At 40.3% G+C, this 24,901-nt stretch overlaps 1 protein-coding gene and 1 pseudogene across 12 annotated transcripts in view; one reads left to right on the top strand and one right to left on the bottom strand.

The window, feature by feature from the left end:
* BNC2 (basonuclin 2) overlaps positions 1-24,901 on the top strand; it is a 470,337-nt gene that overhangs the window by 86,119 nt on the left and 359,317 nt on the right. The window lies entirely within an intron of this gene.
* On the bottom strand, positions 3,963-9,467 carry LOC122452765 (annotated as a pseudogene).

Raw genomic sequence — 24,901 nt, 5'->3', positions numbered from 1 at the left:
GAGTGTTTTTCTTGTGTCTCGCAGATGGGGAAACTGAGGTACAGAGAGGTCAAGTAACTTTCCCAAAGTCCAAAACACGCGCAGAGCTGGAATTCACACCCAGGTCGTCTGGGTCAAGTCCGTACTCTTTCATAGGAACACTAGGTCCTTGAGTTCTAGGATGCCAGCTCTGGGCATTATTTCATTTAGAGTTCAGAGTTGCTCTGAGGCGCCTTGCTGAGCATTACAGTGATGGAGACAGGCCTGGCTTCCCTCTGCCCGGGGCTCTTGCCATTTTTGCAGTTTTGGTACCTTTGTCTCGGTTGCATGTCAGTTTCATATTAGTGAAGGATAACTATGCTGACATAGGCAGGCTGGCAAAATTTGTGTTTAATTCCTTGCTTTTCCTTAGTCTCAGCTCTCTGTTGTCTGGGAATGTACTAATTGGCTCTCTTCCTGTCCGCTCTGTCACTTTATTACTCCAAAGGGAGCCCGGAATCATTGTTACTGCTCTCTAGCCTGTCCTGGTTGGTCCTTGTCCGATCTTGATCTCTTTCCAGTCTCTTCGCATTAGTATTTGGTGGGGTGGGGGCCGAAGATGCCTGATCAGAGAGTTGCATGTTGGGGTGTGGGAGGAGCTGGGACTGTTGTGGTATTGGGGTTATTGTGGTTCAGATCAAAGACCTTCACTGGGCTGCTGACCATTGTCGTTTTGATTCTTCTGCCCCACGTGTACCCACCAGAGCACGCCATCTCCACTTTGGGTACAGGGCATCTCTCTGCATTTGAGCTTCAGAGCTAAGGCACAGTGCTGATCAGCTTGCCCCAAGGCGCCTTGAGTACACAGGGTGTCTGAGACAGAAAAGGTGCTCTTGTCCTAACAGTTTACATGTCATCTTGTTTGTGTTTTCATGTTGAGGAGCCAAAATTTGGGGGATAAATTTTCTTTGACATTCGTAACCTTTCTTTACAGAAAATCCCTCCTGTAGGCTTATTCAAGTGGAGATTGATATTTTTCTTCCATCTCTTTCTCTCTCCTTTCTTCCCTTTCTCCGTTCTTCCCTCCCTCCTTTCTTTCCTTCCTTGTATAGTGGGTCTTTGTATGTAAAAATGTAGCTCCTGTTCTAGTCTCTTCCACCCACCCAACCCAGGAATGAAGTTGAATATTAATACGTTATGGCCACCATTCTCCCGCGGCTTACCCTTTCTCCACATTTACTATAATTAAACATGTCCTTCTCAATTTCAACTCAGAATACCTGAAAAGACTCCTTGTTCTGTTAAAAGAAAGCAAATTTCCCCAGGTAAGTTCCCATATGTTTTCTGTAAAAACTGGCACACACTTTTCTTTGTATTTTACCCCTGTCAAATGAGATCCTTATAAGAATAATCAGCCAGTCTAAGCCTCTCATCTCTTTTTGCCTGCATTTTCTTGGGTAATTTTAACTCCTTTTGTGCCATCCAGTAAAGTTTGCGTCTTTCTGTCAGAACAAGAGTGTCTGGGATTCTTGAGAGTGCCACCTTCCTTTCAGTTCTTTCAGATGACCCTTGAGTTCTGTTTCTGTTCTGAATGGGGGCTTTTGCAGGAGGGGTAGAATTTTCCTCCACATTCCTGGAAGAGGGGCAGCAAATGTGTCCTCAGGGTCATTTCTTTGTGTAAAGGATGCATATGTTTTTGCATGCTGTTTCTTAAAGAGTTCCCCCAAAATGTGTAAGCTTTAGGTCTTACCTCATTTTCATCCCCTTGAGTTGTTTCTTTCAAGAAATATATAGGGAGAGCTTCCATCACCCAAATCAGTCACCTGATGCATTTAATTTATCTGACCTTCCAGTTGCAGTGTAAGGTCTTTTAAGTTTTCTGATTCTCCTCTCTGAAAATGCAGAGCATCTATTCACCCATCACGTCCATCAGGAGCTGAAGGCCCCAGCAAGAACCCTTGCTGGAGAGATCCCTTAGGGTTTGGGTGGTCCAGTCTCTAATTGCAGCTGGCCCCGGTTAGCATCTAGAGGAGAGTTGGGTTTGGCAGAGGTGAGCTTAAGGTCCTAGTTCTTCACCTTTTCAGAAAATACACCAGAAAGCTGTCTCACGTGGGGATGCTTTGTAGTGCAAACACACACAAAAACCACACTCCATCTCTAAGTGACTGTCCTTCTGGTCTCAGAGGCCAGAACACCCAAGCGATCATTTTCTTCCTGTTTTCTGTCCGTTCCCTTCATTCACCACATCCTGGAAGTTGACTGTTTTAGTGTGCATTATCTCTTGGAACTATCCCCGCCTTAAAAGTCTCATGACTCCTGTTGAGCTCGTTGGCTCCTCCTCAATGTGGCTGCCCTCCCACAAGCTGGCTGCAGTAACTTTTCAAGCTCCCTCCCGGAAGCTGTGTTCCTTGGGATTGAAGGCTTCTAAAAACATCTCTGACTTTGTCACTACTCAGCCCCAAACTTCATTCATTGCAAGCTCTCTGGTCAGAACAAGCCCTTTACTTCTGTCTTCAGGGTCCTCCTTGAGAGGAAACTAGCCTATCTTTCCACCTCAGTCTCTGACACTTTTTATATTGTGTTTTAGCCACATCAGTTGCTGGATATGCCTCCTTTTTTTGCAGTCCTTTTCTCAAGGCACTTAAGGCTTTGTGCCTTGTAGGAAGTTATTCGAATGGTTATATGATACTCCAGACTAGGTTTAAAAATTCCTGAAAGTGCTTTGTCTTGTATATTTTTAGTAGTGGTAGGTGTTCAAGTACTCAGTGAAGAAAGTAGCACTAGATTGCTAGAGTTTTATGAGCACCCGTCAGCACACTGAGCCCTAGTTACCTGCCTTCCCCACCACACCCAGGGCCACTTTACAGCCAAGACTGGGCAGAGTCTCTTGGATTGAAAAGATAAGCGCATTTGTTTCTCACTCCTCCATTCTTTGCATAGGATTTTTTCTTCTTGTTTTAACCAAAAATTTTGAGCTTTTTGCCATGCTCACTAGAAAAAGAAAATCAGATGCTCTTCCACTACTAGTGGAGATGTATTAATCCCATTGTGTTTGACAGTTTTCATCATTTAAAAAAATCTTCCAAAGTTTTAATGTATATGTCAAGACGAAACCTTTAAAAATTTAAGTGAATTTTAAAATTTATATTTTAAAGATATGAAAATTTACTCACGGCTAATCAGGTGGTTGGAGAAGGAAATGGCAACCTACTCCAGTATTCTTGCCTAGAGAATCCTTTGGACAGAGGAGCCTGGTGGGCTGCTATCCACAGGGCTGCCCAGAGTCGGACACGACAGAAGTGACTTAGCATGCATGCATGCATTGGAGAAGGAAATGGCAACCCACTCCAGTATTCTTGCCTGGAGCATCCTTTGGACAGAGAAGCCTGGTGGGCTGCTGTCTATGGGGTCACACAGAGTTGGACACGACTGAAGCAAATTAGCAGCAGCAGCAGCAATCAGGTGGTTACATAACTAAGATTTGTAATGATAGTTCTAATTTTAAAAACCTATGGCTGATTCATTTTGATGTTTGGTAGAAACCAATGCAGTACCGTAAAGCAATTATCCTTCAATTAAAAATGAAAGAAAAAATTTAAAAAGTGTTGATATTTCATTTGAATTACTTTGTTTGGTTTAATTTTTTCATTGGACGAAAATTAATGTTGTGTTGGTTTCTGCCATACAGCTTAAAAAAAAAAAAATTTCAAGTTTTTATTTTCCTGCACCGGGTCTTAGTTGTGGCATGCAGACTCTTAGTATCTGTGTGGGATCTAGTTCCCTAACCAGAGATGGAACCCTGACCCCCTGCATTGGGAGTGCAGAGTCTTAGCCACTGGACCACCAGGGAAATCCCTTGAATAACTTTTATCTTTATTATAATAGATATGTATTTAAAGTAATACATTTACAGCCTAAATAGTTCTACATTGTACATTTCAGGTTTAAACTAACTTCATAAAAATATTTGATAACAGCTGTATACACAGATTTAGACCACTAAATTATTTCTCGGCTCATTCTTCTCTCCTTTTTCTTTCCCGAATCACCTCTTTCAGAGACGGTTCAAGGTAGAATTTATCCTCCTCATATTCTGTCCCCTGCGGTTTAGGCAGGATCTGCTGCCTCATGTGCATGGCCAGTGCTCTCAATGCGAAACTCTCTGTCATCATAAAGGTCCTCAGGAAGCCTTCTTAGGCTTCTTTTACATCGTCATTCTCATATATTGTATCATATTGCATTAAGCCCAGTTTATTGAACCCGGCAGCATTGTAATACCCTTTAAAAATACCCTCCAGCGGCCTGCTTGATGCTGAAATGGCAGGAACTGCTTGCCATGTTGACCTGCTGCTAAGTCACTTCAGTCATGTCCGACTCTGTGCAACCCCACAGACGGCAGCCCACCAGGCTCCCCCGTCCCTGGGATTCTCCAGGCAAGAACACTGGAGTGGGTTGCCATTTCCTTCTCCAATGCATGAAAGTGAAAAGTGAAAATGAAGTTGCTCAGTCGTGTCCGACTCTGAGCGACCCCATGGACTGCAGCCTACCAGGCTCCTCTGTGCATGGGAGTTTCCAGGCAAGAGTACTGGAGTGGGGTGCCATTGCCTTCTCCGATGTTGACCTGAGACCCTGAGACCCTTGAATTACTTTTTAAAGACATTTCTAGATAGCACGGAAGGAAGGTGAATATAGTAGTGGTTTATATAAAGTAGGGGTTTAATTCGTGAATTAATTTTAAAATTTGAGTTTGTTCTTTAGCTGTTACAATCATGTGCCAAGTAGATAATATAAAGCAGTGTATATTGTTTGAAGCTTTGATAAGGTCTTCCTAAATAGGTCTTAAAGTGTCCTGTATCGTATAATTGTTTCGTTAGGCCACCTGAATTTTGAGTAAATTTGTAGACTCTTGAACCTTGTAATCTGCAAAGAGTAAGCTTAGCTATAACAGGCATAAATCATTGTGATTTGCATAATTTATTTCCTCTGCATAAATATTGTACTCACATAGTAAAACTGCTGTCCTGGAAATCAGATTTTGATTGTCTGAGTATTTGTGGGGCTAGAGGAGGTTTAGGGTTATGTTTGTGTTTAGATTTAATTTCAGTGGTAAGTTAAGATTTATGGTGAGCATTGTACAGAATGTTTTATTTACTTTTCCCCAGCTTATGAATAAAAACAACATCTGAATCTGATCTTTAGGAACCAAGTTCAGAAAATATAGTATTCTATTTCGATTGTTTCTCTTAATTGTGCCTTATTTCTGTTTATTTGCAAATTGTGTATTTAAGACTTTAGCATATTTGATACTGTGATTGGACATATTTAACTTTCTATTAGACTGATGCTTTCAGATTTTTGGACTCTGAAAGCAGGAGCCACATACGACCTGTGTTTTGTTCAAAGTACTAACTGACTATACTCTTAGGTTTCCATGACATGAAACACACATCTCTGGTTTACTTGAGAGGAAATGCCTCTAAGAATTAGGCATGCTTCACTTCTGTGGCAGGCTGTTTACTTCTTCATTCAGCAATTAATACATAAATTCAGTTTTTTTTTTTTCAAAAATATTAATCAAATGTATGTGATGTGCTATGAAGTATAGCAGGTAATGCTGAACAAAACAGAAACATTTCTTTCCCTTGCACTCAAAGTAGCTTAGAATCTAGTAGGAGAGAAAACTATGAAATTAGGAGACTGGAGTACCAGGTGATACACACTGTGGAGCCCTAAGCCCAGCCCATGTACAAGATGCATGATTCCAGAGTCTTCCCTACCCCTTTATTTTGCCGACTCAGCCAGATGAAGTGGTCTGTTGTTTAGACGCTAAGTTGTGTCCAACTCTTGGGACACCATGGACTGTATCCCGCCAGGCTCCTCTGTCCGTGTAATTTTCCAGGCATGCATATTTCAGTGGGTTGCTATTTCCTTCTCTAGGGTATCTTCCCAACCCCGGGATCGAATCTGGGTCTGCTGCATTGGCAGGCAGGTTCTTTACCTCTGAGCCACCTGGAAAGCCCATAGAATGGCCTAGGAACAGTGACTAAAAATGTTCTTGGTACTAGGAACAACTCTGACAAAAGCTCAGAGTAAAGAGAGCACTCAGGACATTAGAAAGGACTAGTATGTTAAAACTTAATGGCAACCAAAACCCAGATCACAAAAACTCTCATTTTGGATCAGAAGATTTTTCTTCTGCCATTTCAATGAGGAGATGAGAAATGATTGCAGACTTATTGTCTGAGTCCCCATCTCTTAGAACAGAAATAATTTATTTTAGAAAGTTTGAATTATATGTAACAACCAAAAATGAAAAATCATTCATAAGGTTACTTATTTTTCATTTTGTAACTATAATTTTAGATTTTTTTCCTATGCATCTTTAATTTTTTAAAGTTGAAATGATACTGAATATGCTGCTTTGCAATGGATACTTTGCACTTAATATGAAAGTTACATTAATTGTCCTTCATATCTTTGGGTTTCTTATAAAATATGCATTTTAATCATCATATAGTATTCTGACATGAACCATTATTTATTTATAGAACCCCTATTATTGGCAATGTAGGTTTCTAATTTTTGCAACCTTAAATGTTGCTGCAATAGAATGTATTTTATTTAAACCTTTGATTAAATCTATGATTATTTCCCTATGGTAATAAAAAGTATTTCCGTTCTTCTATGCTAGTGCTTTTTTTGTAGACATGAGCTGCTTGTTTATCACTACCATGCCTGAAAATCATTCCAGCCCTGATGACATGATGTCTTAAATCTAAATCTTTAGATCTTTGGCATTTAGACCACTGCTCTCCAAGACACCTGCTTGAAGAGCTGGGTTTGGCAGTGATTCTCATTACATCCATATAAGTATGAGCATAAGTTACAATAGATGATTTGTGGCTGGACATGAAATGTAAGGCTAGTGTTATGTGTTGATATACATGTGAAACAATTGTATCCAGTTTTTTTTTTTTTGAGTATCCACATGTCTAGAAATGTTTTATCCAGGGAATTTTTTTTTTTTTTTTTTAACAGAAGAATTCAATCTGTTTTTAGGGAATGTTCTTTAGCTGCAGGTTTAAATAAACTTTTGGTCTGTGATTCAGATATATGTTTTTTGAAGTTCAGTTTTTTTTTTAATCTTTTGGTCATGCTGCACAGCATGTGGGATCTTAGCTCCCAGACCAGGGCTTAAATCCACGCCTCCTGTGTTGGCAGCATGGAGTCCCAACCACTGAGCAACCAGAGAAGTCTCCAGAATATACCTTATTAGATGAATACCTCCAGAGTTAACAATTGAAAGAAAAACTGGAATTAAGGCAGCATTTTTTCTTAAAGAGATCTAGAGGAAAATTTTGCATGGAACCAAGGAGGAGATCCTTAGATCCACTGGAGGTTTTATTTTTCGTAGATGTTTATGCTGAAGTCCTGTTATCTTCACCTGCTCATCCTGTTTGTAACTTAGGCCCCAGCATCATACCCAGTAAATACTTCACCCCCCCCCAAAAAAAACCCACTTAAAAATAATGTGTTTATTGAGATATAATTCACATACCATGTGGTTACCTACTTGGTGGTGGCTTAGTTACTAAGTTGTGCCCAACTCTTGAGACCCCATGGACTGTAGCCCGCCGGGCTCCTCTGTCAATGGGATTCTCCAGGCAAGAAAACTGGAGTGGGTTGCCATTTCCTTCTCCAGGGGATCTTCCCAACCCAGGAATCAAACCTGGGTCTCCTGCATTGCAGGCAGCTTCTATATCGACTGAGCTACGAGGGAAGACCAAAATTTACCTATAGGATTTTTTGTTTGTTTGAGTGAGTTTTAACATATTTGGAGTTGTGTAACCATCACCACAGTCAAAGTTAGAACATTTTTATTACCTCAAAAAGAAATTTTTACCCTTTAACTATTACCCATCCCCCAAAACTGCCAACCCTTTGTAGCTGTGGACAGCTACTGATGTACTTTGTCTTTGAATTTGCCTATTTGTATTTCATACAAATGGAATCATACTGTATGTGGTATCTTATGTCTTTCATGCATATAATTTAAGAATTTGTCCCTATTTTGCCAAACAATACTTCATTGTATGTAGTATGTATCACATTTTTGTTTATCCATTTATCTGTTGATGGAGCAAATAATTTATAATATCTAGATGCATTTGTGTAGGTTTGTATTGCAGAGGTAAAAACTAAGAAGTCAAGTTGCAAGATCCCAAACTGGAGAGGCCTTCAGAGTTTGTTACTGGTGAAAGCATATTAGAGAAGTTTAGAATTAAGTTTGCAGGGTGGTTGGGTCTAAGGAAGAATATCCCATCCATCAGTACATCCTTTCAGTTCCACCTGTTGGATGCTTCTTAAATCTGCTCTTGTCTTCATGTGTCTGGTAAATTATCTAAGCAACATCTTTTGTTTGGTCACACATTACCATTACCATCCCCTAAGATAGGCAACAAAGGATTATCTCTAAAAATGTCATTTTCTCTCAGGAGTCCAAAATCCTTAACACAGGCTGTCCATCTATCCCACATTAGGCTCTTGCTGCCTTCTTCACACATCTCCCCCTCCTATTCTATGATACTGATTTTGTGCTTAATAAAGGATAATGGAATTCTTTCTGAGGTTTTTAAGTGGGTACCCTGATGCTGGGAAAGACTGAGGCAGGAGGAGAAGGAGGCAACAGAGGATGAGATGGTTGAATGACATCACCGACTCAATGGACATGAGTTTGAGCAAACTCCGGGAGATAGTGAAGGACAGGGAAGCCTGGCGTGCTGCTGTCCATGGTGTCGCAAAGAGTTAGACACGACGGAGCAACTGAACAATAACAGCCCTCAATTTCAGCTTTCATCACTCTTAAGAACTGTGTGCTAAGGATCCCTTTTGGAGCCTGGTGAAATAGAAACATCTCATGAGCTCTGGGGTGCACTGTGCATCAGAAATGTGCTTGTTTCCTTTGAACCTCTTCCCTGCAAATTGGAGATGATAACTTGCAAGTTGTCGTGAACCTTAAGGAGATGATATGTGAATGTGTCTGGCGCATAATATGTGCTTAATAAACATATGTCCTTTTCATTTTTATTTGTATTTTTGTTTGAATGTAGTGGTTTAGGTGAGTTTGATATCCCCCCTTCTCTCTCTCTCTCTTTTTTTTTTTGCTGAAAAGAGGGATTGATACATTTTGATGATTGCCTGCAGTTTAGGACTTTTTTCCTTCTAAAATCTGTATCTTTGTCTCTGAATCCTGGTTTTGTGAAATCTCTGGAATTTCATTAGTACTTCTATATTGTGCCAACCAGCAGTACTTCCCTGGGTCCCTGCCTATAAAAAAAGCAATCTATCATTTATTGCCTTTTTTTCTAAAACATTTACATGTTTATATGTTTATTATTTCCACATTATGTGAGTAACTGTTGTTCATTTAAAACCCAGGAAACTTTAGAAAATAGAGAAATAGGGAGAAGATAAAATTCAATTGCAATCCACTTACCTGCTGTGGTCATTGTAGTTTATGGTTTTCTAGACTTTATTCTTTGCAAAAACACATATATGTGGCCATAGTTTTTGAAAAAGAAGTTGGATGGTACTGTATGTTCAGTTGCTTTTTCCGCTTGCCAGTGGGGGTGTTTTTCAATGTTATTATTATGCATGGGTACAGATTTGCATGTGTGCAAATCATTATGCATGTGTACATCAAGAGTGCCCTTGTAAGGGAGTACCATGATGCCTGTCACCAGTCCTCTTTGAATGGACATTTAGGTTGTATCTAACTTTTGGTCGTTATAAACAGTGTTGAAGTCACGACAATTCTGATAAGCTTTTTACCTCTTGAGTTAACAGTAATTTCCCTGAGGTTTAATGTCAGATCCAGTTCAAACCCGCCCCTCTTACCTTTCACAGACCTTTTGTAATGTTCTCACCCACAGGACAGTACTCTCTGTTCATGCTCATCTTTTGCTCTTAATTTGGTGCTTGTGTTCTAGTTTCTTCATATCCCTACCTCCATTTACCTCGACAAAATGGTGTATCTTTAGTTTGGCGCATACTGCTGTCATATCTGAGCTGTAAATTTTTAATAATTAATACTTCACATTGGTTAACATCTCTTTCCATTTTGGCATGGATCCTTATGATAAAATTCATTTCCATTATATTTTCCATCACCTCATCTGAAATTGGGGTTTATTTAAATACCTGATTTTATTAATCTGAAAGAGAGTGCTTGTGTGTGTATGTGCTCAGTCACAGAGTTATGTCTGACTCTTTGCAACCCCATGGACTGAAGCCCACTAACTCCTCAGTCTTTGGGGTCTTCCAGGCAAGAATACTAGAGTGGGTTTCCATTTTCTCATCCAGGGGATCTTCCCAGCCCAGGGATTGAACTTGTATCTCCTGCATTGGCAGGCGGATTCTTTACCGCTGAACCACCTGGGAAGCCCAAAGAGAGCGCTTGCTTTCTTCCAAATAAAAGACTGAGTGGAGTGGTTTGCATTGAGCAGTACAATCAAAAGACACATATTTATACTAATTACCTGTTGCCCTAAACTGGGATATTCTTAAGGTGATTTTTCATCCTGTATTGTTTTCCTCTTTTTAGGTCTGTTTTGGTTATTTGTGTGTGTGTGTGTGTGTGTGTGTGTGTGTAGCCAGTTGATTATGTCCTAAAGCATTAGCCGTTGTAAATAATGTTAATATGACGCTTTGTAAATTGTTGAAGTAAAAGTTGTTAGTTGCTCAGTTGTGTCCAACTCTTTGCGACCCCGTGGACTGTATCCCACCTGCCTTGCCTGTCCATGGGATTTCCTAGGCAAGAATACGGGACTGGGTAGCCAGACTTTCCCTTCTCCAGGGGATCTTCCTGACCCAGGGATTGAATCTGCATTGCAGGCAGATTCTTTGCCATCAGGGAATCCCGAATCATATTGTATGTTCAAGAGCCCTGGTTGTTAAACTGGAGAATGCATCTGAGCCACATGTTGGTCCCTTTCATCACAGACTGCTGGGCCTTCCCCCCAGTTTTTCTGATTCTGTGCATCACATACACAGCCTGAGAATCAGCCTTTCTAATAAGTCGCCAGGGGGTGCTGATGCCACTGGTCCTGAGACTGTTCTTTGAGAATGGAACGTAGAAATAATTTTTGTATTATCTATACTCTTTGTAATTATCTACAGTCTTTTTCTCTTTATACCAGTACACACGGCATATATAACTGAGCACGTTTTAGTAGAACCGTCTGTTGTTTCAAAAGGAAACAAAACCCCTTGTTGGCAAAATACAGAAGGATTACTAGATACAGAGCTATAGCCTGTTGTGAGTGAGACCAGTAGGCAAGGCATCCAGAGTCAGTCTTGGTTTACCTGCAGGAAAAAAAGGGATTGCTGCTAAATTTCTCTTGTTCCTCCACCTCCTGAATGTGCAGGCAAATCCTCAAAGTGTTTTTTAAACAGGTTCACCATGTCAGTTCTGTTCAGTTCAGTCGCTTAGTCGTGTCCGACTCTTTGTGACCCCATGGACTGCAGCACACCAAGCCTCCCTGTCCATCACCAGCTCCTGGAGCTTACTCGAACTCATGTCCATTGAGTGATGTCCATGGTGATGCCATCCAACCATCTCATCCTCTGTCGTCCCCTTCTCCTCCCGCCTTCAATCTTTCCCAGCATCAGGGTCTTTTCCTTCTTTTTTCTTTTTTTTTTTTCAGGGTCTTTTCAAATGAGTTAGTTCTTCATATCAGGTGGCCAAAGGATTAGAGTTTCAGCTTTAGCATCAGTCCTTCCAATGAATATTCAAGACTGATTTCCTTTAGGATGGACTGGTTGGATCTCCTTGCTGTGCATGGGACTCTCAAGAGTCTGAATGTTGAGTTTTAAGCCAACTTTTTCACTCTCCTCTTTCACTTTCATCAAGAGGCTCTTTAGTTTTTTGCTTTCTGCTATAAGTGTGGTGTCATCTGCGTATCTGAGGTTATTGATATTTTTCCTGGCAATCTTGATTCCAGCTTGTGCTTTATCCAGTCCAGCATGTCACATATCTCAATTAAGAAATGCTTATCTGTCTTTAATAAATGTTCAAAGTTGCTTTAATAGAGGCATAATTTTAAGGTTTGGATGAGTTAATACCCTGGAATCAGATACTTCAAATGACTTTGAGAATCAGAGCTGCAGGCAAGTGATGGTCTATATGTCAGGTCTTCAAGAATATAAGGTTAAAGAATTGAGACACCTGTATCCCAATGTTCATTGCAGCACTGTTTATAATAGCTAGGACATGGAAACAATCTAGATGTCCATTGGCAGATGAATGGATAAGGAAGTTGTGGTACATATACAGAATGGAATATTACTCATCTATAAAAAGGAACACATTTGAGTCAGTTCTATTGAGATGGATGAACCTGGAGCCTATCATACAGAGTGAAGTAAGTCAGAAAGATAAAGACAAATACTGTATATTAGCACATATATGTGGAATTTAGAAAGATGATATTGACAATCCTACATGCAGGGCAGCAAAGGAGACATAGATGTGAACAGACTTTTGGACTCAGTGGGAGAAAAGGCGAGGGTACAATAATTTGAGAGAATAGCATTTAAACATATACATTACCATACGTAAATTAGATGACCAGTGCAAGTTCAATGCATGAAGCAGGGCACCCAAAGTTGGTGCTCTGGGAGGAGCATTTAGTATGGGGGGTACACATGTATACCTATGGCTGATTCATGATGATGTATGGCAAAAGCCACCACAATATTATAAAGTAAGTATCCTCCAATTAAATAAATTTAAAAATTTTTAAAAAGAATATAAGGCTGAGCCTAGAAGAAAGGAGGAGGTGAGAGAGAAATTTTAAAATAATGGGAATTGAAATGGATTCATTGGATCTAGGGTTAGTTCAGGGTGTCTTCTTGGATGTAACTAGTAGTGGTTACACTTATGAGCATTTAGTGGCAATTTAGGCCTTTGGGTTTGAAGTTCTTTCTACCTGTTAGCTGAGATGGGGGAAATGTATATGGCCTTTTCTGGCAGGCACAGTATTTGTATTTGGATAGAAAGGATAAACTATTTGGAAAAGCACAAGAGGATCACTTGGCACGCAGGTGAGTGAAAGGTGAGGCTACAGCATCCTGGTGCAGCTGATAAGAACAGAGTACAGAATAAGATGAACAGGAAGTTTCCACTGAGCATTTCAGCCTCTCATGTTTAGACTTGGTGAAAAGGTGACTGATTCAGCCAGAGATGCTTCACTTACATTGCAGAGACAAGTCTCTGGACCTCTAAACCTGTCACTGTCAGTTGGAATTTAAAATGTTTTTAGAAAGCCTTTTTGACCCATTATTGTGTTCTCTCTCATCCCTTGTTTTTGATGGCATGACATGTGTGGTCGTCTTTTCTTGTCAGCGATTGGGAGAAAAATTTCAACAGCATGAGAAACCTTGAGGCACAGAAAATGTTTGCCTGAAGTGTTCCCATGTGAGCTGTAGACATGGGCATGTGCTAAAAGAGACGGGGGAGAAAGGCTTTTTGTTGAGAGTGACAGTAGGTAGGATGGCCAAAGTTTAGCTTAAATCCTTTCGTTGATATTGGAATGTCATCAGCCTTCATATGACGCTGCCACGTTCAACTGTGTGATCTGGAGTGCTGTAGCTTGTACTGCTGTGGGGTGTGTGTGTGTGTGTGTGTGTGTGTGTGTGTACAGTGTAAACATTTTATGAACTGCAGTGTCTGAGCCATCCGTCTGTCTGGGCAGGAATCTCCCTTGATAGTAAAAAGAACAGCAATCAGGACAGAATTGGTCAATGCGGCATGTCTAATGGTGGGAAGATATTTGAAGGACTCACTATAGACACAATAGTCTCTCTAAATAGCCTCTTTGCACCCGGAGTCTTATTGCAAACAGGTTCATTAAGGAGAGACATTCTGACACACAGCATCACAGTAATGAAAGTAGCTCTGTTTTTCTAATATTGTATCTTGCCACTTCAGTTATGCTGCTAGTACAAGATTTCCCTTGTGTTGTTGTATATTTCTCCAGAAAAAGAATCAGTCTTCATAGAATATACAATTATTTTGTACAGGAATGTATAACTCATACCTAAGATCCAGTTCTCCCTGTTTATGTGCACTAGTGCAAAAATAATTGGCAAACACATCTTCCAGACCAAAAGATTCCAGCACCTTCAATTTGTTGGGCTGGAAGATGTTGAACTGGAGTTATAATAAACTTTAAAAAAATGTGTAATGTTCAAAATGGATTTGTGATCAATCATAAAAGAAAAAAAAATATTAGCACAGTTTCCCATGAGGTGTAATTTTTTTTTTCCTAGGGTTTTAGCCAACTCCAGCATAGTATCTGTTCAAAGAGAAGGAAAATGCAAAAGGTTTTCATCCACCCAGCTTTACATATAACTACAATATGATGACTTAAGCTATTGGATTTTCTGCCTGTTAATGTACAGCATGAACATTATGAACATGGAAAAAAAAGGTTATATTGGTTTAAAAGTGGATATGGAAAATTTAATGTGCTCAAGTGGGAACAATGGCATATTAAAAAAAAACACTCATGACACAGATCTAATAATTCACTTGCCCCTGTAGGAGAAAGGGTATCAGCTCTGATACTGGCTCATAGTTTATTTTTATATACACCCTTGGTCCCTGCAGTATACCCCGTGTGTGGGTTCCAGAGAAAAGAAAGAAAATAACCTGTAGGGAAATCAGCTTGGAAACCTTTCATTAAATACATTGTGCTCTGTATTGTGTCGTTCACAGAATCTTCAAGAAATAAAGAAAGGAAAAATCTCTTATCAGTCTGCATGTGTGAAATATTATATTTGAATACTATCATTTGTTTTAAGATTAAGGCCGAGGCTGCAAACATATTAGTTATTATTCACTTACATCTGGTAGATAGTGTAACAGGGATTTAAAAATTCTTTTTTTTTCCATTTCTAGTCCCCGTCCTTCTTTCTGCCTTCCTCTTCCCCCACAGACAATGGCAGAGATACCACTTAAACTTAAAATGATTCTGGCTGCAGTATTTTCATGTTGGAAATGTTGCCTCCTTATAGAGGACTGGGGTGGTGAGGGTAATAAACTTCAGTGTTAAAATTCTTACTGAAGTTTTATCTGTCATTTAACAAAAGATGCATTTCTAGGGAAAATTGAAGAAAGTGTTAAATATATCCTTTCATGAGAAAAATATACACGGTAGAGGTGTTAACTGTGAAGAGTGACACCTTTATCAAGTTGAGTGTCCTTTGGAGTAAGGCTTTGTCTTGTCATTATAGTTCATGTACTGCTGTTGGTGGGCCTTTAAAAATCTGTAAACGTCTTATCTTTTTTGCTGACTATTCATGCAGGATACGCTAGGCAGGCCAACTGTGACACATATTCTGCCCACGCTTGTAGCTGTCTCCTGGACGAAAATGAACACACATTTTAGACCTAAACCTTGGGTGCCATATAACAGTATTTAGTGAGCTTCTGGGATAGCAGATACTAGGAGATGATTTCAGATATCCAGAAGCACTTTGTCCTCCACAGTCTGTTGGAAGATTTCTTATTTCAGAAGTAGCTTGTGTTGAAAAATCTTGCTTTAAGTATAGAGCATCATTAGCACCAGGATTTTCTCAGCATCACAACGAACTTCTGTGTCCAGGAAGCTCTTTCCACATGACAGTGGTAAGAGGTCCTGGTGACCAGATGCATATCATGAGGCAGGCATTCTGTGAGATGCTTTGTGTGAATCATCATCTGGTCTTCACATGAAGCTGCTGACGTGGAGGCTCCTTCTCTCCCTTTTGCAGATGAGGAAACTGTGTCACTAATAAGGGACAGTGCTGGGTTTTTTCAGATCTCAGCCTGATCCTGTTCCCAAGGTCATACCCTTTACTATTATTTGAAGTCACGTCCTAATCCTCCACTCCTCTCTCCTTTGGCTCTCAAGCCTGTATAGTGACTGTTTCTTGTCCTTTGGGTTTATCATCGACCCTGCCACCTACTAGCCAGGTGACTCTGCTGGCCCTTTCCCTGTCAGTCAAATGAGAGAGAGCGGTCCCCTTATTTAGCCCACTTGAAGCACACATGCATATTATTTATTGGTCATACTCTTTATGCCAGGTGCCGTGCTAGAACCTCGAGTCCAGCAGGGACGTGGACAGACATGGTCCCTGCCCCCCCAAAGCTTGCAGGCCTGTGGGCGTGTCAGGACACTGAAAAGCTTTACAGAATGAATTAGTTATGTGCTGCCTGTCTAAACCATACATAGATGTTAAACTGACTTCAAGTTAAAGCTACCCATCTAAACAGATATTGGACTTTTCCTATGGGTCATACTCAAAGAAGCCTTGCTTTCCTTGGCATCACTTGGATGCCAAGATTTTTGCCTAAATCGTCTTCCATTGTTCCACACTGCAGGTTTCTGAAAAATCAGAAACCTGAGAGTTTGCCTTCTGTCTCTTTCTCAGCCTCCCCCACTTTTCTTCTCTCCTCACTTCCACTGTCTCCCTGTGCTTCCTTTCCTTTTTTTTTTTTAATATTTATTTATTTGGTTGCACTGGGTCATAGTTGCTGCCCGAGAGATCTTTATTGCCTGTAGCATGTAGGATCTTAATTCCCTGACCAGGGATCGAACCCGAGTTCCCTGCATTGCAAAGTGAATTCTTAACTACTGGGCTGCCAGGGAAGTCTCACCCTCATTTCTTAGTGTTTTGCTTTCCATCATTTTCTTAAGTTTTCAATTCCTAGATCAACCCCTCCTTCAAATCCTAGCTCAGTCTTCACTACTTCAAGTCACACTTCTCTTGTGATGTTCTTTTAAAACATGAATCCCGATTTTACATTTATCTTTGCTGTGCGGATAATCTGTTTTCTCCAACTAGACTGAAAGTTTCCTCAGAGGAGGGACTTTGTCTCTCTAATATCTATCCCAGGCACAAGTCTATTTTCAAATAGTGGATTAAGATGGATTTTTTTCCCCTCATCTTCTGTAACAGTGCTTTCAGCTCTAATATTTGTTTTATTCTACCTACATGTCCAGTAGACCAATTGAACCAAACATATCTTCCCAACTTTGCATTTCCTCTTCTTTAATTCTTTAAAATTTTTATTTTATTGAAGGATAGTTGATTTACAATATTCTGTTAGTTTCTGCTGTATAGCAAAGTGATTCAGTTATGTATACATACTATATATATATGTATATATATATATATACATATATATATGTATATATATATATATACACATTCTTTTTTGTATTCTTTTCCATTATGGCTTATCACAGGATACTGAATATCTGTTCTCTATCTGATATTAATAGTGCGTGCATGCATGCTAAGTCACAGTTGTGTCCGACTCTTTGTGACCCTATGGACTGTAGCCGGCCAGGCTCCTCTGTGTATCTGATAATCCCTAACTAGTCCACCCCTCTCTAATTCTTAATGTCTCCATTGTTTTCATCAAACTAGAGAGCCTCAGTTCCTCCCACTTCCTCCTGTCCTCCCCTGTCTTGCATAGGATGACCTCGTCAGGAGAAGATTCCCTGGGATTTCTCATCACTTCTATACCTTCTCTGTCACCTCTGGGTGTGAGCTCTGATTTCCTTGTTAAAACCACATAACTGATCTTTTCGCCTCCTGCCCTAAATGAGTAATCCTGCCAAAACACAGATCTGCCCGTGGCAGGTCTTAAAAGCCTTTGCTGGTGAAATGATACTGTGTCTGGGATTTACTTTAAAATTATCGAGCGGAGGAGGGAGGTTAAAGGGATTAGGTGAGTGCAGGTGAAACAAGACTGACCCAGCGCTGATCATTGTTGAAGTTGGTGGTGTGGTTCACGGGGGCTTGTTACGCTATTTGCATTTGTATATGTTTGAAAACATCAATAATAAAATTAAAAAATAGAACACGGCAAACTTAGGGTGTGCACCATATAAACTCTGACCTCCTTGGCAGAGCGCTCCACGCTCTCACGGTCTCCCCACTGTGGCTCCTTTGGCCTCTCATCTCCCTCAACTCTGGTGGCTGACTATTCTGCAGTTGTTACTCTGCAGTCGTCCCTGCCCTCAGCATTGATCTCCCAAAGGGTTCAGCTCTACTTCTCTCTGGCCCCCTTTGCTAGCCTGATTGGGATCTCCTCCCCCATCCTTTTGATGGACCATCCTTAGAGCCCAGAGTTATTTCACTGGTAGCTTAGCTGGTAAAGAATCCACTTACAATGGAGGGGACGCCGGTTCAATTCCTGGGTCAGGAAGATACCCTGGAGAAGGGATAGGCTACCCACTCCAGTATTCTTGGGCTTCCCTGGTGGCTCAGACCGTAAAGAATCTGCCTGCAATGCAGGAGATCTGGGTTCAAACTCTGGGCTGGGAAGATCCCCTGGAGAAGGGAATGGCTACCCACTCCAGTATTCTGGCCTGGAGAATTCCATGGACTGTACAGTCCATGGGGTGGAAAAGAGTCGGACAACCCTGGGCAACTTTCACTTTCTTCCGGAGCCCATCATTTTCTTTCTTTGTGCATAGTCTAGCCCTCTCCTCACTGAGGACTGCCCCAACCAAAAAGATTCCCACTCTCCCACCTCCAATTTTCAGTTCAATGAATGTTCGTTACATGCCCGTTGAGTGTCAGGCAGCTAATGGATGCTTGAGATTAAATCAAATAGTTACTTCTGGCTTGTAATATGGAGAGAACCCACCAGCCAGCATTTTGGGCAAAGCTTGGCAGTGGTTTCCATCTGTCCTCTTCACTCACGGACCATCCCAGACTTCTCCAGGAATAAGGTGCATATTGTGAAGAGATGCAGAGATAAACTGCTATACAAATGCAAGGGAGCCAAATACTGTTAGCACCTGAAGATAAATCCCTTTGCTCAACTTTTTGTCTCTTTTTAAAGGTGACTTTTAAAACTGTCAGGCTCCACATTTACACTTAGGAAGTCTCCTTCCCTCCCCTGATCCAGTCTAGAAGCAGGATCCGGAAGCTGTTTTTGCGGGAGATCACAGCGCCTTCTGCCAGAGCCCACCCAAAGGTCCTTCCACTGGGCTCTAAAGTGAGCAGAAAAGTAATCCTCTCTCTAGCTTTATAATGTATCTTCACTTATTTCTGGCCACTTGATTATTTCAAACACCAGTAGGACTCTTGAGCCCAGAGGTAAAAGTAGAAAAGGTATAAAGGATTTGAGAAATGAACAGGTTTTTGTGGCTTGGAGAAATAAAAGACCAAGGTATGAGTTAATCCCTGTTCTCAAACACATGAAATAATTTTACCTGGAAGGTGGTACCAGCTGTTAGCCATTTGAGCGAAAACAAACAAAAGGACTTAGGTTGCAGCTGGAGGGATTTTAGGTAGAAATTTTTCGTTAAGTGGGTCTAGTTGGGAACTGGATTTCCATCCCAGTAGATTGTTGATTAAGATCCAGCATGGAGGGCAGTAAGGTGGATTTGAGGAATTTGAGCATTCTCAAAATCAGGCTTCATGATTACAAAATCAGCTGCTGTGAATGCCGTTTGTGCCCAGAGCTGCAAAGGTAGGGTTCCCCTCATTCCTCACACCTTCCCCCAAGTTGAAAGAAATTAGCTTCAATTAAAGAAAATAGTGATGGATGGCTACAGAGATAAATATGATATATTGCACAGGAGAAACTGCATTAAAAGAACATTAAAGTTGGGACAGAAAGCACTGAAGGTAAAAAAATTCACAGTTAAGGTTGAAAAGTGATATCGTTTACATCGCTGCTAATGTGTCGACCTAACAGGACACATTAAGAAATTATGAGGGTGCGCTGCTGTGCTAAGAAGTAAATTTTTTGACTTGACACACTCAGCTTAATCCATGATTTCATTGCCCAGCTTTAATTAAGGCATTGGCCACGAATGATTATAGCCCATGGGAAAAAAACCTGTTACTTTTACCGGGAGAATTTTGGTGTTTGTTTAAATATTAAGTTTTGGAGGGGGCCAGGTGGTGATTCTGGGACTCTCTGCATTTCAATACCTGAGCATATTTTAGTTTTTCTTAAGTCAGTAATTTTTTTGAAAGGCACTAGTTTTATTTTTTTAACCAAAATATTAGTAATAACTTGATAATAGTCTAATGTTGAATATTTTTGTATATTTTTGAAAGCAAAATTTAGCTTTTATTCTTTTTTTGGGTGAGTTTTTGCTGCTGAAGAGTAGATCTGAAATTTCATGTGTACTTTAAGAAAATTGTTGCATTACAGGGCCCGTTTTCAGGATCAAATCTAGTCACATTTTTAATTTATACAATCACATCGTAATACTAGAAATCCTCCTTAAAGTTTTTGTCTCATAAGATCTATTTGTTACTTTGTTTTTTTGGTGTGTGTATATATACATGTGTGTTCCTCAGGGACAAAAATCTCTCAAATGGGTCTGAATGTAGACTATAACTGGAGTAAATATGTATAGTAGAACTTGCATAATACAAAAGTTAATTCTTAGTTTTTTTGGTTTTTGTTTTTTTGAGTTCAAGAAGTTCCTTTATTGACCATAAGCTTATTTGTGAAAGGGGACAGTGAAAATTAACCTATTTCTGAAATCACCGAGCTGTGAAGAACAAATCAAACTTAGCAAATTTAGATGCCAAGTGTTACTATTGTGTCTTTAAAGTGGAAAGATAATTTTTTTTTAATTTATTAAGGAAAAGAATTTTAAGTATGTACAGGTAAATGAAATCACCAACTTGTATACTTCGACAGTAAGAACATAGATGGGTTAAAAATGTCCTGTTGGTTGGGACTTCTTTAGTGGTCCAGTGGCTAAGACTCAGTAGTGCTCACAGTGCCAGGGGGTCAGATTTGATCTCTTGTCAGGGCACCACATCCCACATGCTGCCACTAAGAGTTTGCATGCCGCAGCCAAAGATCCCGCATGCCAGAAAGTAAAAAGATCCTGTGTTTCAACTGAGACCTGGTGCAGCCAAATAAATAAAATGAAAAAAAAAAAAGTCATATTAGTCATTTAAGGAAGGAAATCCAAGCCACAATTATTATAGAAGTTTTCTATTTTTGTTAGATTAAGGGTGAGTCTTACAGAGGAGTTTATGAAATTGCCCTAAGTGCAGTGGTTGTTAGCCAACAGAATTTACTGCATACTGACCTAGGTGATATTAATTTGGATGCATGGCAGGAATATAGTCATGGCCTAATCATGGATTTTAGGTTGAGCTTCCTCCCAGATCAATGAGTTTGTGCTTCCAATTAATTAAAGAAAAAGTTCAGGAGGCCAAAAATTGAGAGAGAGAGAGAGAGGGAGGTGAAATTTAGGTCACTTTTTTCTAGTTGTTATTCTGGGACACCATGCATAGTCTGTTTCTTAGTACAGAAAAATGACATCGGTAAGCCCGTTTGGAGTTTTAAATGTAATAGAAGTGTAGTGCATCATCATAAGTATGCAAACATGTTTTAAAACAGGGTATTGTATGGAAGTAATTACTGGCAGTGATTGAGCTACACACCCCAAAGAATGGGTTGGGGCCAAAAAATGAAAGATTTCTAAATAGAATTACTTTCATGTGGGTGGGAAAGAGAGCAAGGTTAACTTTTATTAGGGACCAGTCCCAGCTCTTATTTTAATTCTGATCACATACTTGGTAACCCAAATAAATAAGTAATAAAGAGATTTCATGTTAGGATGAGGTTATTTTTTTCCCCTTGGTACAGTCTTCCAGTGAGGAGTTACTGTTTTAAGGCAGGAGGGTATGACATACATGAACTTGAACATGACCAAATGCATGGAGAGCTCTGTGTTTTCAAACTTTGGGCCTTGTAATGGTTAAAGATGTTGTGACACAATACTTGATCATTCTTTAGCTGGGTATGTTGTGTTCATCTTTCACAGATTTAATAGGATGTAGAAAGGTTTGATTTTATCATCTGGAAATAACAGGCTCTGTAGTTTTCTTCCCCTCTCAACCAACATGGAGAAGACCCTGTTAATAGGGTCTCTTTCCTTTCCCTTTCATCCTGTATATTTTGTTTATTCTCCAACGTCACATAATATCATCCTTATTTCAAGGCAACTTTGCGTTGTAATATTTACCCACCCCGGGGGGGGGGGGAGGTTGGATCTTAAAAGTTGAGGGGAGGAAAATTGCTGTATATGGAAATCATTTTTTATATGATTTTTGACAAATTCTTTGGAGCCCTTGGGATGCCTTCGATTCCAATTTCAAATAGATTTCTTCCCTCAAACCAGTGTCACTGTAACCCGCAAAGTGTTAGTCACCCAGTCGTGTCTGACTCTTTGCGACCCCATGGACTGTAGCCTGCCAGGCTCCTCTGTCCATGGAATTCTCCAGGCAAGAACACTGGAGTGGGTTGCCATTCCCTTCTCCAGGGGATCTTCCTGACCCAGGGACTGAACCCTGGTGTTCTGCATTGCAGGCAGATTCTTTACTGCCTGAGCCCCCAGGGAAGCCCATTATCCCCAAACCAGACAGTTATTTTGGGTTAGACTTCACTGAGCAGCCATCCAGCAGCCCCTTAACTGTTATCAGGACACAGTATTGATGAGTGAGGCTTGGTCAAGTTACTTAACCTTTCTTCCTTGATTTTCTATCATGTCGACTGGAAATGATTATATCTGCCTTTGATCTCATAGCGATGCTTCAATCCATTAAAGTCATTAAGCACTTTAAATAAGGTATAAGACACTAGATGCAAGGCATCTTCATTACTGTTACCATAACTGTTACTTTAGTTACAGTGTCATATACAAAGGGGAGCTTTCTGAATACTAAGTAGTTAAGTCTCAGAATGAGCTCTCTGGACTCCGCGGTTGATGGCGGACTTTAAGAGGTCAGGTTACCTATGTCCCTACTCTGGAGGCCAGGCTCTGTTCCTCCCGGCTTCTGTAAATTTGGGGAGCAAAAAGCAAATACAAAACCAAGAACACAAAATTGAAAAAGAAAATTGAGGAGGCAATGGGAGATGTGTGTGGTCCACCTCCTATTCTTTCCCAGCAGTTGCTCTTGGTGTTGAGCTTCCTAAAGTGTCAGCTCCTTTGGAACCTGTCTGATTGTTCATCTCTCTGCTGTGGAACGTTTGTTCACGAGTTTTAAAGTGGATTGTGGGCTTTGATTCATCCCCATTTACAAGGTTCATTTTCTTTGTTTTTTTTTCTGAAATACAATTTCTCTGAGAAAGAGGAAAAAACAGTTGAGAGAGTAGGTGAAGGTTTTTGAATGTTTTTGGTTAGTGTTCAAGGGCATTTGTGCAAGATGACTGTTTTCTAGATTGCAGCCCCCTCTAGCATTTTGTTTTGAATGCTTCCTCCCTCACATCTCATATAACATTCCAGAAGGAAGTTGCACTTCTGTATGGCCTTGGATGGCACCAGCTTGAGGTTGTCCATGAGAACATAAAAGATCAAGCCTCACCTCCCAGAGTGAAGAATTTGCTTCCTGGAGCCCAGGTTCTTTTGCTCTCACAGGTGTCACTTTTCTAAAATAACCGACTCTGTCCTTTGTCCTTAACTTTCAGAAACGACCATCACCACATGTTCATGCTTTTTAAAGTTTTGATACTCTGATTTATTTTGTGTTTATTCTTTTTTTTTTTTTTTTAAATTTTTTTATTAGTTGGAGGCTAATTACTTCACAACATTTCAGTGGGTTTTGTCATACATTGATATGAATCAGCCATAGATTTACACGTATTCCCCATCCCAATCCCCCCCCCCACCTCCCTCTCCCCCCGATTCCTTCCCTGGGTCTTTCCAGTGTATTCCAGGCCCGAGCACTTGTCCTCATGCATCCAGGCATGGGCTGGTGATCTGTTTTTCACCATAGATAGTGGATACATAGCTTGTGAAAACATACCCTACCTACACACTTCTCACTACAGAGTTCAAAAAAGTCTGGTTCTGTGTTTTCTTGTGTCCTCATTTTTTCTGTTTTGCATATTTAGATTGGGCGAAAAGTTACCATCTTTTTAAATTCCATATATATGCGTTAGTATACTGTACTGGTGTTTATCTTTCTGGCTTACTTCACTCTGTATAATGGGCTCCAGTTTCATCCATCTCATTAGAACTGATTCAAATGAATTCTTTTGAATGGCTGAGTAATATTCCATGGTGTATATGTACCACAGCTTCCTTATCCATTCGTCTGCTGATGGGCATCTAGGTTGCTTCCATGTCCTGGCTTTTATAAACAGTGCTGCGATGAACATTGGGGTGCACGTGTCTCTTTCAAGATCTGGTTTCCTCGGTGTGTATGCCCAGGAGTGGGCTTGCTGGGTCATATGGCAGGTCTAGGTTTTCCAGTTTTTTAAGAAATCTCCAACTGTTTTCCATAGTGGCTGTACCTAGTTTGCATATCTCCACCCACGACAGTGTACCCAAGAGGGTTCCCTTATTCTTCCACCGCCTCTCTTAGCATTTATTGCTTTGTAGACTTTTGGATAAGAGCCGGCAATCCTGACGCTGGGTGTAATGGTATCCTCATTGTGGTTTTGAATTTTGCTTTCTCTAATAATGATGATGTTGAGCACCTTTTTCCAAATGTGTTTGTTAGCCATTGTATGTCTATCTTAGGGAGAAATGTCTGTTTAAGTTCGGCCCATTTTTTGATTGGGTCATTTATTTTTCTGGAATTGAGCTGCAGGAGTTTGCTTGTATATTTTTGAGATTAATCCTTCGTCTGTTTCTTCATTTGCTATTATTTTCTCCCAATCTGACGGCTGTCTTTTCACCTTACTTATAGTTTCTTTTGTAGTGCAAAGCTTTTAAGTTTCATTAGATCCCATTTGTTTAGTTTTGCTTTTATTTCCAATATTCTGGGAGGTGGGTCATAGAGGATCTTGCTGTGATTTTTGTCGGAGAGTGTTTTGCCTATGTTCTCCTCTAGGAGCTTTATAGTTTGGTCTTACATTTAGATCTTTAATCCATTTTGAGTTTATTCTTGTGTA

The sequence above is a fragment of the Cervus canadensis genome, chromosome 14, assembly GCF_019320065.1.
Source record: "Cervus canadensis isolate Bull #8, Minnesota chromosome 14, ASM1932006v1, whole genome shotgun sequence".
NCBI classification, from domain to species: domain Eukaryota; kingdom Metazoa; phylum Chordata; class Mammalia; order Artiodactyla; family Cervidae; genus Cervus; species Cervus canadensis.
This window is presented reverse-complemented; position numbering and strand designations above follow the sequence as displayed.